General features: G+C 49.1%; 1 protein-coding gene across 6 annotated transcripts in view; it reads right to left on the bottom strand.

Moving 5' to 3' along the window:
* The window catches only part of SEMA5B (semaphorin 5B), a 125,353-nt gene extending 112,983 nt beyond the window's left edge, over positions 1–12,370 (bottom strand). For 2 of the 6 annotated variants that reach the window (XM_081538022.1, XM_081538028.1), the window contains exons 1-2: positions 12,297–12,370; positions 11,756–12,068 (exon numbers count right to left, since the gene is read on the bottom strand). The gene's annotated coding sequence lies outside the window, so the exon portion shown is untranslated. Of the gene's footprint in view, positions 1–11,755; positions 12,253–12,296 lie in introns of those variants that run through there. The other 4 variants (XM_081538011.1, XM_081538015.1, XM_081538035.1 and 1 more) reach the window with 4 other exon arrangements.
* Between the last annotated feature and the right edge of the window lie 1,110 nt (positions 12,371–13,480).

Raw genomic sequence — 13,480 nt, 5'->3', positions numbered from 1 at the left:
GAGAGGCACGAACAGAGTCTGCCCTCAGAAAGGGTCAATCCTGCCGACGCCTTGATCTCGGACTTTCAGCCTCTAGGACTATGAGACAATTCACTTCCGTTGCTTAAGCCACCCAGTTTTGGTATTGCTATGGCAGCCCCAACCAATGAATGCAAGCACAAAGACAAAAAAGTGAGATGGGGCTGAGTTGCAGATTATGGTAAAGAAACTTGGAGTTATTGACCGGTTATAAGTTTAACAAATGTCAGCAGGGCTATGCAACTTCTAAAAACATCCAGGGCAGACTTGACATCACACTAATGGATGGGGTGGTAGGGTGGTATCTGGATGGGGTGTGCTGGCCGGGCCTCACCCACAGGACCAGACTCGTTTCTGATGACCTCAGTTTATGGCAAGTAAGAGGATGTTCTGAGTCCTGTGCCCAGAGATGAAGAGACAAGTCAGAGGAGGACTAATGGGAATGGGAGGGGGTAGAAGGGAAGTGGTCTCCAATGTTGGAAAGGCTGTGCCATTGAAGTAATTGGTTTTGCCTGGAACAGCCACATGGGGAAGAGATGGAGCCCATCGGGAGAGACAAAACTTTTAGAGAAAGAGAGGAACTTTCTATCAGACTTGTTGGCCAAAAATCAAATAGGCCATCCTGTGGGGAGATGAGCTCTGCCTCTGAAGAACTGAAAACTCCACCAGCTGGTCACTGGAAAGGGACTGGGAGAGAGGACCCCAGAAACCTCCAGCTCCAAGAAGGGCCCACACATGTTCGCTGCCTGGCTGACACCAGCAACTCAGGCTTCTTACCTACCTAAAGTCAGGGACTACTGTGAGATGTTTGGGCCCCGAGACTTTTCATTGGTGGTTTTAGCAGATAACGGTGCATGCTGAGGGCAGAGAGTCTAGGCTCATAGACCTCAGAAGATCAGGGTTGGCAAGACCCAGGTCAACTGGAAGGAGGCACCCACACGTGCTCACATGGATAGGGGTCTTGGATAGGAGTGGGAAGGAAAGTGGCCTTGGCTCTCCATTGTCCAAGCGGGAGGGAACTGGTGGTCCAAGAGTGAACCCTCATTGAGAGGGAGCCATGCTGGTGCGCGCTGTGAGGGGATACAGAGGAGCCCACACACAGGCTTCTCTCTGAGGGGCTCGAAGTGAGAACCGGGAAGACAGGCTTCTGTGGAAAAGGCAACTCTGATGCCGATAAGATTCTTCCAAGGATGACCTGGCACTAATGGCAAGGTCAAGATCTACATGAGCTTTGCCACACCTTTTCATTCTTTTTTAAATTTCTTGTTGTTGTTCAGTTGCTCAGTCGTGTCCGACTCTTTGCGACCCCATGAACTGTAGCATGCCGGGCTTCCCAGTCCTTCACTACCTCCCAGAGTTTGCTCAAACTCATGTCCACTGAATCAGTGATGTCATTCAGCCATCTCATCCTCTGTCGTCCCCTTCTCCTCCTGCCCTCGAACTTTCCCAGCATCAAGGTCCTCCCTCATTTTACAGCACAAAAAGGAGGCTCAGGGAGGGAAGCCCACAAGGCAAAACCAGTCAAGCTGGGTCTGAACAACAGTCTGTCTCATCACCACATCCATGTTCCTTCCAAGGTTCTACACTTGCTTCCCCAGTTGAGAACTGTGGGTTAGTGCCACAAATATCCAGCAACAGAAAGAACAGCCCAGGGTGGTCAAAAGCAGTGTCCCAAACTCCAGCGCAAATCACAGCAACCTATGCTGAAGCACAGGCTGCCGTGCCCTGCCAGGGAGTTGTCGGATTAGTAGGTCAGCTCCAGAACTGTTGCACTTCTAACAGGTTTCAGGTGAAGCTGATGTTGCTGGCCAGGGACTTTGCTTTGAGAACCACTGCTCTGCAGTATCAGAGAAGGCAATGGCAACCCACTCCAGTACTCTTGCCTGGAAAATCCCATGGACGGAGGAGCCTGGTAGGCTGTAGTCCATGGGGTCGCAAAGAGTCGGACACGACTGAGCGACTTCACTTTCACTTTTCACTTTCATGCATTGGAGAAGGAAATGGCAACCCACTCCAGTGTTCTTGCCTGGAGAATCCCAGGGACGATGGAGCCTGACAGGCTGCCATCTATGGGGTCACACAGAGTCGGACACGACTGAAGTAACTTAGCAGCAGCAGCAGCAGCTCTGCAGTATTCAGGAAAAGAGGCGGGTATGCTCCAGCCTCAAAGCCACAGAGAGATAGAGGTATGCTGCCAGTTCAATCATGTGTCTCTGGGCCAAGAGTTCCCCAACAGCGTCCCGGGCAGCAGGACTGCCAGCTGGTGCCGATTCACTGGAACCCATCTGGCTGGGAAGATGCAGACTGTGAAGAATCCAGCTTCCTGCACTTTCCACTCTGGAGCCTTCTGGTTCTTTCAGGCAGATTGACTGTGTTCTGTTCTACAGAAGTCCTGTTTCTTCTGCAGTCAGCCCCCATGACACCCAGGAGTTTCTCCCTCCCTTTGCTAAGCCTTTCATGGCTGGGTTTCCCAACCCCTCCTGACACAGAATGCCCTCCAATTGATCATGCTTGAGTTGCTCAGGGTCCTCTCTAAACTCTACATGCAGACATGAGGACATAATGACCAGGAAGAAACCAATTTGGACCTTGCCTGTCTCTTAGTGCCATTCAAGACAGTATTGTTTTGAGCAACCCCATCACCCTGTCGGCTCCTATGAAGCCTGTGTCCAATTAAACCCCTCAGATGTTTTTCTCAGGCTGTGCAGCCAAATCAAGTCTCCCCCCACCCCCACCCCCATCATGAACTTGAGTAATTAATTTCTGCAATCTAAATGCAACTTTCCATCTGCCCCTGTTAAATTTCCTCCTGTTGGTTTAAACCCAGCATTCCAGGCTGTTGAGATCATTTTGAATATTTATTCTGTCTTTTATAGGAGCTGCCCATCACAGCCTTGTCATCAACAAATCTGAAAAGCTCGCTTACTCTCGTTTCATCCAAGTCAAGGATAAAAACGTGAAGCTTCATTTTTCAAAACCTCACCTGCCACAAACCATCATCCCTTTTTGAATCCCTAATCATACGATCATACTTCCCCATTTCAAATTTCTTACAGACTAGGGAGGGTCTGTAGGCATGACATCTCTTTTCTTGGCCATCATTAATGCCAGGCTGATGTGGCATCTGTCATCTACACACTGTCACGTCACCAGCTAGTTCTTGGTCATGGTCAGAATCAAATCAGAAGGACAGTTTTGGCTGCTATTTCTCTACCTTCTGGGCAATGACAATGTTATTGTCATTGAGGCAAGAATGCAAAAATGTATCCAATCCTCCACTTTAAGCAGTATTTGACATCCAACAGAAGTCAGGCTTCTCTCCTGCCATCATTACTATAGCATGCCTGTCTCCTTGACAGCTTTATAAGCCATACTGTGAAATAGCATCCAGATTCTTCCGACTGGGTGGGGAAGCTATAACAGGGGTATGTTATAACTTGAACCTGCTCAGCTGTAAGACATGCTAGGATCTTGGCAACTGGACGGTGAGGACACGAGAAATGTTTTCTGGACTGGGTACCTGGAGAGAGGGGTGAGGACAGAATCAAGGAAGTCAAAAGGAAAAGGGAGACGTGACGAATAGCATCCCCACTTTTCTGCAATTTGTATGTGAGCACTGCCCTTCTTATTCTGGAGAAAGTCACAGTGTATGTACACAAGATGCTGATGGAGCATTTGTGAACAACTTGTGGTCACCATAAGCCAAGAATGGAAAACAGTGTACGTAGTGGTTAAGAGCGTAGGCTCTGAAGTCAGACAGTCTAGGTTTAAATCCTAGTTCTACTACTTACTAGCTGCGTGACCTTGGGCAAACTGTTCTCTCTCTCAAGGTTTTTGTTTCCTCAATGGGAAATGGAGGCAGAAATAATATGTGCATGAAAGGCACGTGAGGATTAATAGAGCTTATATAAAGTTTATATAAAGCTTATATAAAGTTTAGCAGACTGTCTGGTACATAATAACAGCTCAGTAAATAATAGCCGTTATTATGGAACAATAGCTTGAAGGCAGTGCTGGGTGCTGTTAGTTCCAGGGGCGGAGGTGTGAAGAAGAAAAGGCTAAGAAGGTTTAGAAGAAACTAAAGACTCTGTGGGTTAGGGCAGGGATCCCCAAACTCTGAGATCCAATGCCTGATAATCTAAGGTGGAGCTGATGTAATAATAATAGAAATAAAGTGCACAATAAATGTAATGCACTTGAATCATCTTGAAATAACCTGCCCTCCCCCCGGTCCATGGAAAAATTGTCTTCCACAAAACCAATCTCTGGTGTCAAAATGGTTGGGGAGCACTAGGTTAGAGGCAGGAGACCCTTGAAGCTCACCTGAACAAGTGAGGCAGCAATTTGTGGAACTGACCTGGAGGTGGAGCCAGGCACAAGGCTGGGTCAAGGGTTCTGGCTTTCAGCTCAGATCAGAGCAGCCACCCTGATGCCTCAGAAAGGTTCATAAAAATAGTTTGTTTTTCTAGCTCTGAATAGGAAAAATTTTTATTGCTCTAGGAAGTCAGTCAAAAGCTGTCTAAATGGGCCATGCTAAAAAGAAGCATAAATATTCTACTTCTAGAAATCTGCTCTGAGGAAATAATCATCAATAGGCACAAAGATTTATAGACAAGGATGTTCACTGCAGCATTATTTATAACAGTAAAAAATGGTTTACAACCTAGATGTCTAATCCACACGGGATTTGTTGAATAAATTACAGCACATCCATAAGATGGAATACCCAGCAGCCATTAAAAAGCCCATTTGAGAAGAATACTTAAGACAGGAAAATCATCACAATATGTGATTAAATGAAAAGGGCTTGATACAAAGCAACACAGACAGTACAATCACAATTTTGTTACACACATATCTAGAAGGAAATGCCCCCAAAATGCTGAATGAATATGCATTACTTTTATAAAAGCTTTTTAAGAAAAAAATCACAAAGAAGTTACACTAGAAGGGAGCTCCCACAATCAGCTTATAATAGAAAGTCATTAAATTCAGACCAGGAACACAAACAGTAGCTATGATCCAAATGCCAGGAGCTGTAGCTGGTACCTGACTGTTGTGAAGGGCTGAGGGCAAAGAAAATTGGCATGCCTTTGGCGTGAGGCCAGAGAGAACCTAGGAAAGATTTAGGTCAGTGGCTCTCAACCATGATTGTCTTTTAGGAGCTTAAGAAAAAAAAAAAATCAATGCCCAGCCTCCAACCTTGAGGATTCTGACTTAATTAGGGGGCTGGTCATGTATATTTTTCCAAATCATTCCTAGGTGATTCTAACAGGAATTAGTGTTGAGTGGGACCAAGCTACTGTATACAAAGGTCACTTGAGCCTTGCTCTCCAGACTGAGCCCAGCATGGGAAGACTAACTCTGGAAGCTAGAGAGATGCTAGAAGGGAGCAGATGGCTCCAAGGCACCTGGTCTATGCAGGAAAATGACCCTCGGCCTTGGGGCACATTCACAGAAATGTTCCTTTGAGCTGGGCTGCTTGGGAGCTTTTACGACAAGGACATTGCCCGTTGCTCAGACTCTTGACGGGGCCCAGGTTTCCAGCTGACTCCATAAACTCAAGTGGCTCTACAAAAGGAAGAGGGAAGAAAACTAGATCCTGGGAAATCTGCAGGGATTTGACTCTGCAGAAGTTGGAGCTAGTGGTATTTTCCTCTTCTCGCCTGCTTTTGGGCAGAAATACGCCGTGAAAGTGCTGCACTCAATATGCCAGCAAATATGGAAAACTCAGCAGTGGCCACAGGAATGGAAAAGGACAGTTTTCATTTCAATCCCAAAGAAAGGCAATGCCAAAGAATGCGCAAACTACTGCACAATTGCACTCGTCTCACATGCTAGTAAAGTAATGCTCAAAATTCTCCAAGCCAGGCTTCAGCAATACGTGAACCGTGAACTTCCAGATGTTCAAGCTGGTTTTAGAAAAGGCAGAGGAACCAGAGATCAAATTGCTAACATCCGATCAATCATCAAAAAAGCAAGAGAATACCAGGAAAACATCTATTTCTGCTTCATTGACTATGCCAAAGGCTTTGACTGTGTGGATCACAATAAACTGTGGAAAATTCTTCAAGAGATGGGAATACCAGACCATCTGACCTGCCTCTTGAGAAACCTGTATGCAGGTCAGGAAGCAACCGTTAGAACTGGACATGGAACAACAGACTGGTTCCAAATAGGAAAAGGAGTACATCAAGGCTGTATATTGTCACCCTGCTTATTTAACTTATATGCAGAGTACATCATGAGAAATGCTGGGCTGGAATGAAGATTGCCGGGAGAAATATCAACCTCAGATATGCAGATGACACCACCCTTATGGCAGAAAGTGAAGAAGAACTAAAGAGCCTCTTGATGAAAGTGAAAGACTAGAGTGAAAAAGTTGGCTTAAAGCTCAACATTCAGAAAAATAAGATCATGGCATCTGGTCCCATCACTTCATGGCAGATAGATGGGGAAACAGTGGAAACAGTGGCTGACTTTATTTTTCTGGGCTCCAAAATCACTGCAGATGGTGACTGCAGCCATGAAATTAAAAGACGCTTACTCCTTGGAAGGAAAGTTATGACCAACCTAGACAGCATATTAAAAAGCAGAGACATTACTTTGTCAACAAAGGTCTGTCTAGCCAAGGCTATGGTTTTTCCAGTAGTCATGTATGGATGTGAGAGTTGGACTATAAAGAAAGCTGAGTGCTGAAGAATTGATGCTTTTGAACTGTGGTGTTGGAGAAGACTCTTGAGAGTCCCTTGGCCTGCAAGGAGATCCAACCAGTCCATCCTAAAGGAGATCAGTCCTGGGTGTTCATTGGAAGGACTGATGCTGAAGCTGAAACTCCAATACTTTGGCCACCTGATGCGAAGAGCTGACTCATTGGAAAAGACCCTGATGTTGAGAAAGATTGAGGGCAGGAGGAGAAGGGGACGACAGAGGATGAGATGGTTGGATGGCATCACTGACTCGATGGACATGGGTTTGGGTGGACTCAGGGAGTTAGTGATGGACAGGGAGGCCTGGAGTTCATGGGGTCGCAAAGAGTCGGACATGACTGAGCAACTGAACTGAACAGCCTGGACAACAGAGCAATGTGTGAACCTTAAATGCAGTCTGTTTTGGGTGGATGAGCCTCTTGTTGGGGGGGAGGTGCTCCTAGTTTCCCCCAGGCACCTTGAGGGAAGAGGAGCAGAGGGATGAGGCTGCTAGAAACAAAAGTTTGTATTAAATGATAAGATCTCCCCAGCTTCTCACTGCAGGTATAGAGTTACTCAAGGCACCAAAAGAAGAGAAAGAAGAGTCCTGGGTCGGGTGCTTTGCACACTGAATCCACCCATCCCTGAATAATTAAGAGCCAACTGCAGCTCTTTTGTACTCCTGTACTCTTTTAGAGCTCCTGGGTAGGGGGCTTCAGGACAATGACTAGGGCAGTATGGAGGGTGTTTTGGCTCAGGTGGACAAGTGGGGATGGATCTAAATTGCTACCCCACTAACCATTTCCCTCAAGTTGTCTCCCTAGAGGCAGCCTCATGTCAATTCTGGCAGAGAAACAGAGCCAAGGGTAACTCATACTGGATGACCAAATTGTTAACATAGCTTTGTAATGCATTGCATCTGTGTTTATATGTAAATGTATATGAGTATATTACATATACACATATACCTACTATATAGATTTGCCTTCCAAACGATGTTTGGCTAAAAAGGACAGTGCACTTTCTGAAGATCCAGGCAGTCAGGTGGGTTACCTGGATGTAACTAAATACTAGCCTGAGACTAAACATTCCCCACAAATAGCCCACAAAAAAAAAAAGAAAATGAACCATTCCTGGAAAATCAAGAAGTAACTGTAATCTCCCTTCAAGATGGGGAAGTCCCCACACTTCCAACCCTCTCTCATTTCTAAGCATTCTCCTTTGGGAATTTAAACCAATCTCCTTTAATTTGATCCTCAGGGGATGGCTGAACAGATAGTCACCAGCCATCATCTTATCACAGTCTTTCCTATCACAGAAGAGGCCAGAGATGTTCTTGGTTCACATGCAAAGATATTCTGATAATATCGACAAGCCTTCAAATTCAAAAGAGTTTCAGGTGCAAGTCTGATTAAGTCAACCTTATTAAACAGATCAATGAGGGCAGTGTCATGGCAGGACTAGGCACACAGCATTGCCTTTAAAGCTCAGGCAAAGCCCAAAAGATTCCTTGTTCTCCTGTTCCACGTCAGAATGGAGGAGTATGCGAAGCCTGTTGGGAAGTGTGCTCAAGGTCAAACTCTCCCATCCCTGGTCACCATCCCTCCCAGGTCACTTGTCCTGCTTTACCCACTGTGTCCAGTTGCAAATTGGAAAGGAAGCCTTTTTTTTTTTTTCTTTTCCCACTCTGGAGGTACCAAGTGTAGTCATGGCTTATGGGTGAGACCCGGACTAATGTCAGGATTCAAGAGTGCATTCTGCAAGGTTTGGTTTTCATCTCTCATGCTCACTAAAGAAAAGCACTACAGCAAAGGGAAGAAAAAAGACATGGCAGAGCCACAGAATGTTTGGCACCCCATTCCCTTTCAGAACTCTGCTCCCAGCTGGTACTTGCTAGCATTCAAACCCATTATAGGGGAATTTTTTCCAGAAAAAAAAGTCCTGGAGGAGATTCCTCCATCTGAGGCAGAGCATGGCACACACAAAGATCCTTTTCCAGATTACCCATCAAAGAGCCATCTCCTCAGCTAAAGCAGATGTCATCAAACCAAAAGTCAGAGAGAGGGAGGTTCATAAAAAGTGTAGCAGTATGTCAATGAAATCCAGGTGTTGCTTACACAAGCTCTAAAAAAAGGGCTCAGTTCAGTCAATCCAATGAAACTCCATTAGTCAAAACACTTGCTTTGGCCCCTAGTCATACATTTAAGACATGTTAGTTAAACTTTGTCATAAATTTAAGACCAACTTAATGATGTCTAAAACTCAAATGCAAAGATCTGAATGTGAAGAATACCCATTCATTAGCAGTAACTATTTCCAACACAACACAAACACACACAGTCATGGGATGATGAAGACAGGCTAGTGATCAAGGTGACTGGATAAGGCAAAGGATGATCCCAAGACTGGGGTTCAAACACTGATGTATAAATAATGGGCACCAACATGCCCTCTCAGGAGTTCTCATCCTCAGATCTTCAGGTACCTGGCTTTGCCTCTGTACACACCACAAGTACAAGGTAGGTATTGACAGAGATGTTCATGCCTACTTGTTGAGTGAGGAATCTGAAGCATGGTGCTGAGTGAAGAGCTATGGTGGTGGAATCCCAGCCCTCTCAGCAACTCCCTCAAACTCCAGATCCCAAGTCCTTTGGACAACTCTATATTAGCTCTCAGGTTACTTAAACCCACAGGAAAACACCCACAGTAAATTATATCACAGCAATCAGGCAATGCTAGTAATTAGGTTCTCCTAGTCATGCTGATTCACCTCCGTTCCAGAGATCAGAGATATTATCTATTATTGCATCTATAGCATCTAGTATCTGGCACATAACAGGTGCTTGATAAATAGTGACCATGTGACTTCACTGTCACTGTTGGTCTCATTTACCTTGTATTTACACAATAACAAAATCAATACTTGAGGACCATGGGGGAACATTTAGCTGCTGAGGGTGTAGGTGGTGGGGCATTGGAGCTCAGCCCTGGGTCCTTTAAGGCTCTTTAACAAGCGACTATGCACTTCCAATCAGGGATCTTGTCCTTTGGCTTCTATGTCCATCCTACCACCTCAATCCTCAGTGAAAGTAGTAAATTAGACCTCAAGGAACTCATTATCTCACAGTAGAATCCTAGAGGGCCCTGAGAGTGAGGGTGAGTTGGGGGCCCAGCTGGTGACAGGTAGGAGCAGGCTGTGGGATGTTCCAATCAATTCCCAAAGTATGGGGAGATATGATAACATGTACACACAGAGATGAGATCACTTAGAATTGTAATTTCTAGATCTGTAGTCCTCTAGCACTATGGGTGATGGAATGGCAGACTTCCTCTCTCTCTCTTAACATTTTATCCCCCTTCCTCCTCAGGTTGGAAATCTAGATTTGGGGCAGGGTACCAGCGTGTTTTTGCAAGCTACTTCTTAATCTGCCTCTCCCTGTTTTCCTAGCTGTGAGGTCTAGTTCTCAGCCTCAAGTTCCCCTCGTCCCCTTCTTCAAGGTCATCAATCCTGGTTCAGAAAAGGCGAGAGGCCACTTTTGAATGTCAAGAGGAACTGGGGCAACCAGGACGGGGCGAGGGTGGGAAAGATGTTGCGGTAAAAGAAGAGAAGAAATGGAAAAAAAACAGGCTTGAAGATGAGGGAAAGTGGAGATGGAGAGGACAAAGAGGCGGGCCAGAAGGGCCAGGAGAGAGAAGCCGCTGCCAAAGTGGTGCGGATGGGAGGGGAAGTGGGTATGTCTGAGAAAGGTGCAAGGAGATTGGATTGGCCAGAGAAGGTAGGATCGTGGTGGGGTCTAGACATAGGCAAGCTTCCACCCTCCCAATCCCAATTTTGTGGGCTCAGTCACGGGCCCGGGGAAGAGCGCATCCCGAGGGTCGGCAGCCCTTCCCCGCTCCGGCTGATATCATATCCCCACCGCGGAAAGCCTGGAGGGGGTCGCAGGAGTCGGGGCAGAGTCGGGTCATCACCTCTCCCCATCCAAACTCAGGGCCCACTGCAGCCCGGCGCGGCGCGGCGGGGCAGACGCAATAACCCGAGCACTGGACACCGACAGAGGGGTAGGAAGCAACAGGGCGCTTCAGGTGGCTCCTCCTGGTTGTTTAAAGTTTGAGGCAGGCGAAGGAGCCGGCTCTGTCCTCCCTCAGCCGCCCGCCCGCGGCTCCGCTCATCCCGGTGTCCTCAGCTTCGCCGTCATCCTCTGCCGGTCCTACGCCCACTTCCCTCTCGGCTCCCGCCCGGCTCGGGTCCCCATCCCCTCTCCTATCTGCATCTTTCCCGGTGCCCGAGCGCCCCCCACTCCCTCCCTCTTCGCTGGATCTCCTGCACGACGTGAGCGGAAAGTGAATGGGCAGCCCAACCACAAAGACAAATTACCATGAGAAAAATAAATCAGGAAATCGCCGTTCGCGTCCCGCGTTCCCGCCGCCGCACCCCTTTCTGAAAGCCTAGGCGGGGGGCTCCGGGACGGCTGCGTCTGGGGCCTGGCGGGGCAGAGTTTGGGCTCCGCAGGGCCCTGCCAGGGCAGGGAGTCTGGGAAGAATCCAGTGGGGACCCCCGCAGGTGGCGGCAGAGCTGGGACGTCCCCGAGCGCGAGATTTCACACTCTGGGCAGGCCACGCGCTCCCACGCGCCTAGCTGACCGCACTCTGCCTCCACCGGGTTTACTCGTCCGCCCTCTCTCGGAGCCTCCATCTCGGCGCCTCAGCCCAGTTCTCTCCCAGCCTTTCGTTCGTCCGTCCCCTCCTTCAGGCCCAGCCCCGGATCCCCATCCTGGTGTGCAGTCTAGACGCACAAATCGCGGCCGGGCCACTGCCCCGGAGCCGGCGGGCCGCTGGAGCGCGGCAGCACAGTGGGCGCCCCCGCCGAGGTGGCAGCGGGCAGCGCGGAAGCCCAGGGACTCCCTCCCCTCGGCCCGCAGTCTCCGCAACCTGGTTCCAACTTGCCAGCGCCGCTGGGGCCCTACCCTTCTACCCACTCGAGTTGCTGAAGTTTGCAACTTGCAGCCCCAGCCCGCGTAGGCGAAGCGTTCGAGACTCCAGGGACTCACCTCCGGGTTGCTGGCGCAGGTGCCGGGTTCCAAGCGGCTCCCGGTTCCCGGCGGCGGGGAGCGGCAGAGGGGAACGGGGAGGGCTCGCGGCCGGTCTGGGAATGGGGCGGCCGAGCAGGAATGGCCCTCGACCCTCACTCGGCGCTCCAGTGCAGCCGCGACCCGGGTCCGCGCCGGCCACACTCGGGTCAGCCAGCAGCGGTCGGACGCGCCGCCGACCCGCCCGGCTCCGCCGAGCTGGGCTCGGGCGGCAGCCCCCGCGCTCCAACTAGCTCCCGACCCGGCGCGCGGCTGAGAGCAGAGAGGAGGAGACCTAGGGGGCCGAAGGAGGGAGGGAGAGGCGATGGGGGAGGAGTTGCGAGCGAGGGGAGAGAGGGAGGGGAGCGCTAGAGAAAAGGAGGAGGGGGCTGGAGAGGACCTGCCGCGGCGGGCGCGCCACCCGCCAGCCCCGTGGCGCGCGAGGAGCGCGAGGGGGCGCCCTGCAGCTCTGCGTCCCCGGGATCGGCCCGGCTCCCGCCCTGAGCCTGTCAAGAGTGCTTACCCGGAGAATAGATAGAAGTCCCGCTCCGTGGTCGGCGTTCGAGCGGCGAGACACAGGTCTTGATCCCTTTTGCCACATCCTGCCTTACAGTCCTCGGTAAGCCCCGTCTCGAATCCAGCTTTGTGCCGGGGCGTCAGCGCACCGGAACTCTGCCCACCCAACCGCTGGAACCTCAAGAAATTCTCCCTTCCCCTCGGCTCCCCAATTCCGCAGCCCTATCATCTGGAGACGATCTTTCTGCCAGTGGTCTAGAAGGCGGAAAGGATCGCGTACAAACGGGAAATCTGATATTAAAAATGCAGTCGAAGGGCATGAGGCAAGGCTGCTGGGCTGGACTGGAAAACTAGAATTGGCTTAGAAGGGTTAACTTTACAAGCTGCACGACCTGGAGAGAACCTCTCTAAGCCTCAGTTTCTTCAGCTGTAATACTAGGCTTGGTGAAACCTACCCCTCCTGAGCGGGTTGAATCGAGGCTACAATGAGTCCCATAACATCAGGAACATTGGGAGGGCATCCAAGAAATTAACGAGCCGGGAAGGCGGTGAGGGGCTCTCAACTGAGGAGGGAAGATTGAGTGCGACCACACCGAACAAGGCTAAACTGTTTACAAGTGTAAGTATCTTAGTGTTTCTGATGGCTAGAAAACCGGAGGGAAAGACTGGGAGCAAGCTTCAAATCCTGTCTGCCCGGCTGCAAGAGGGATGGGAAGAGAGCCCTCTGCTGAACCAAGAAAGGTATTTGAAAAAAAAAATTTTTTTTAAAAGGTGACCTAAGAAAAGAAAATGCAAGAATGAAGGATGAAGACAAAGACCCTGAAAAATTAAGCCAGAGGAAGTGTGATTTTAAGGGCTAGCCAAAGAGAACTGTGAAATCAAAATGGATAAGCTGGAAGAAGGAAAACATTAAATGACTTTCTAGAGTATGCCAGAAATTGAAGAATTAGAGTGAATCATTTTACTTAACAAAATTCTGGATAAAGGAAATCCCAGGTACAGCAGAGGAATGGAGACAGTAACCAGAGAGGCATCCTCTCTCTCTCTCTCTCTCTCTCTCTCTCTCACACACACACACACACACACACACACACACACACACACACACACACACACACCTCTGAACCAAGGAGAGAAGCAGTTTGGCCAGGATGATGGGAAAGAAAAAAGAGAAAGAATCCTGAAAGGGAG

This window comes from Giraffa tippelskirchi, chromosome 2 (assembly GCF_054371585.1).
Source record: "Giraffa tippelskirchi isolate mGirTip1 chromosome 2, T2T-mGirTip1v1.2.pri, whole genome shotgun sequence".
Classification (NCBI taxonomy): Eukaryota; Metazoa; Chordata; class Mammalia; order Artiodactyla; family Giraffidae; genus Giraffa; species Giraffa tippelskirchi.
The sequence above is the reverse complement of the archived record's forward strand: the minus strand, read 5'-3'. Positions and strand labels throughout refer to the sequence as shown.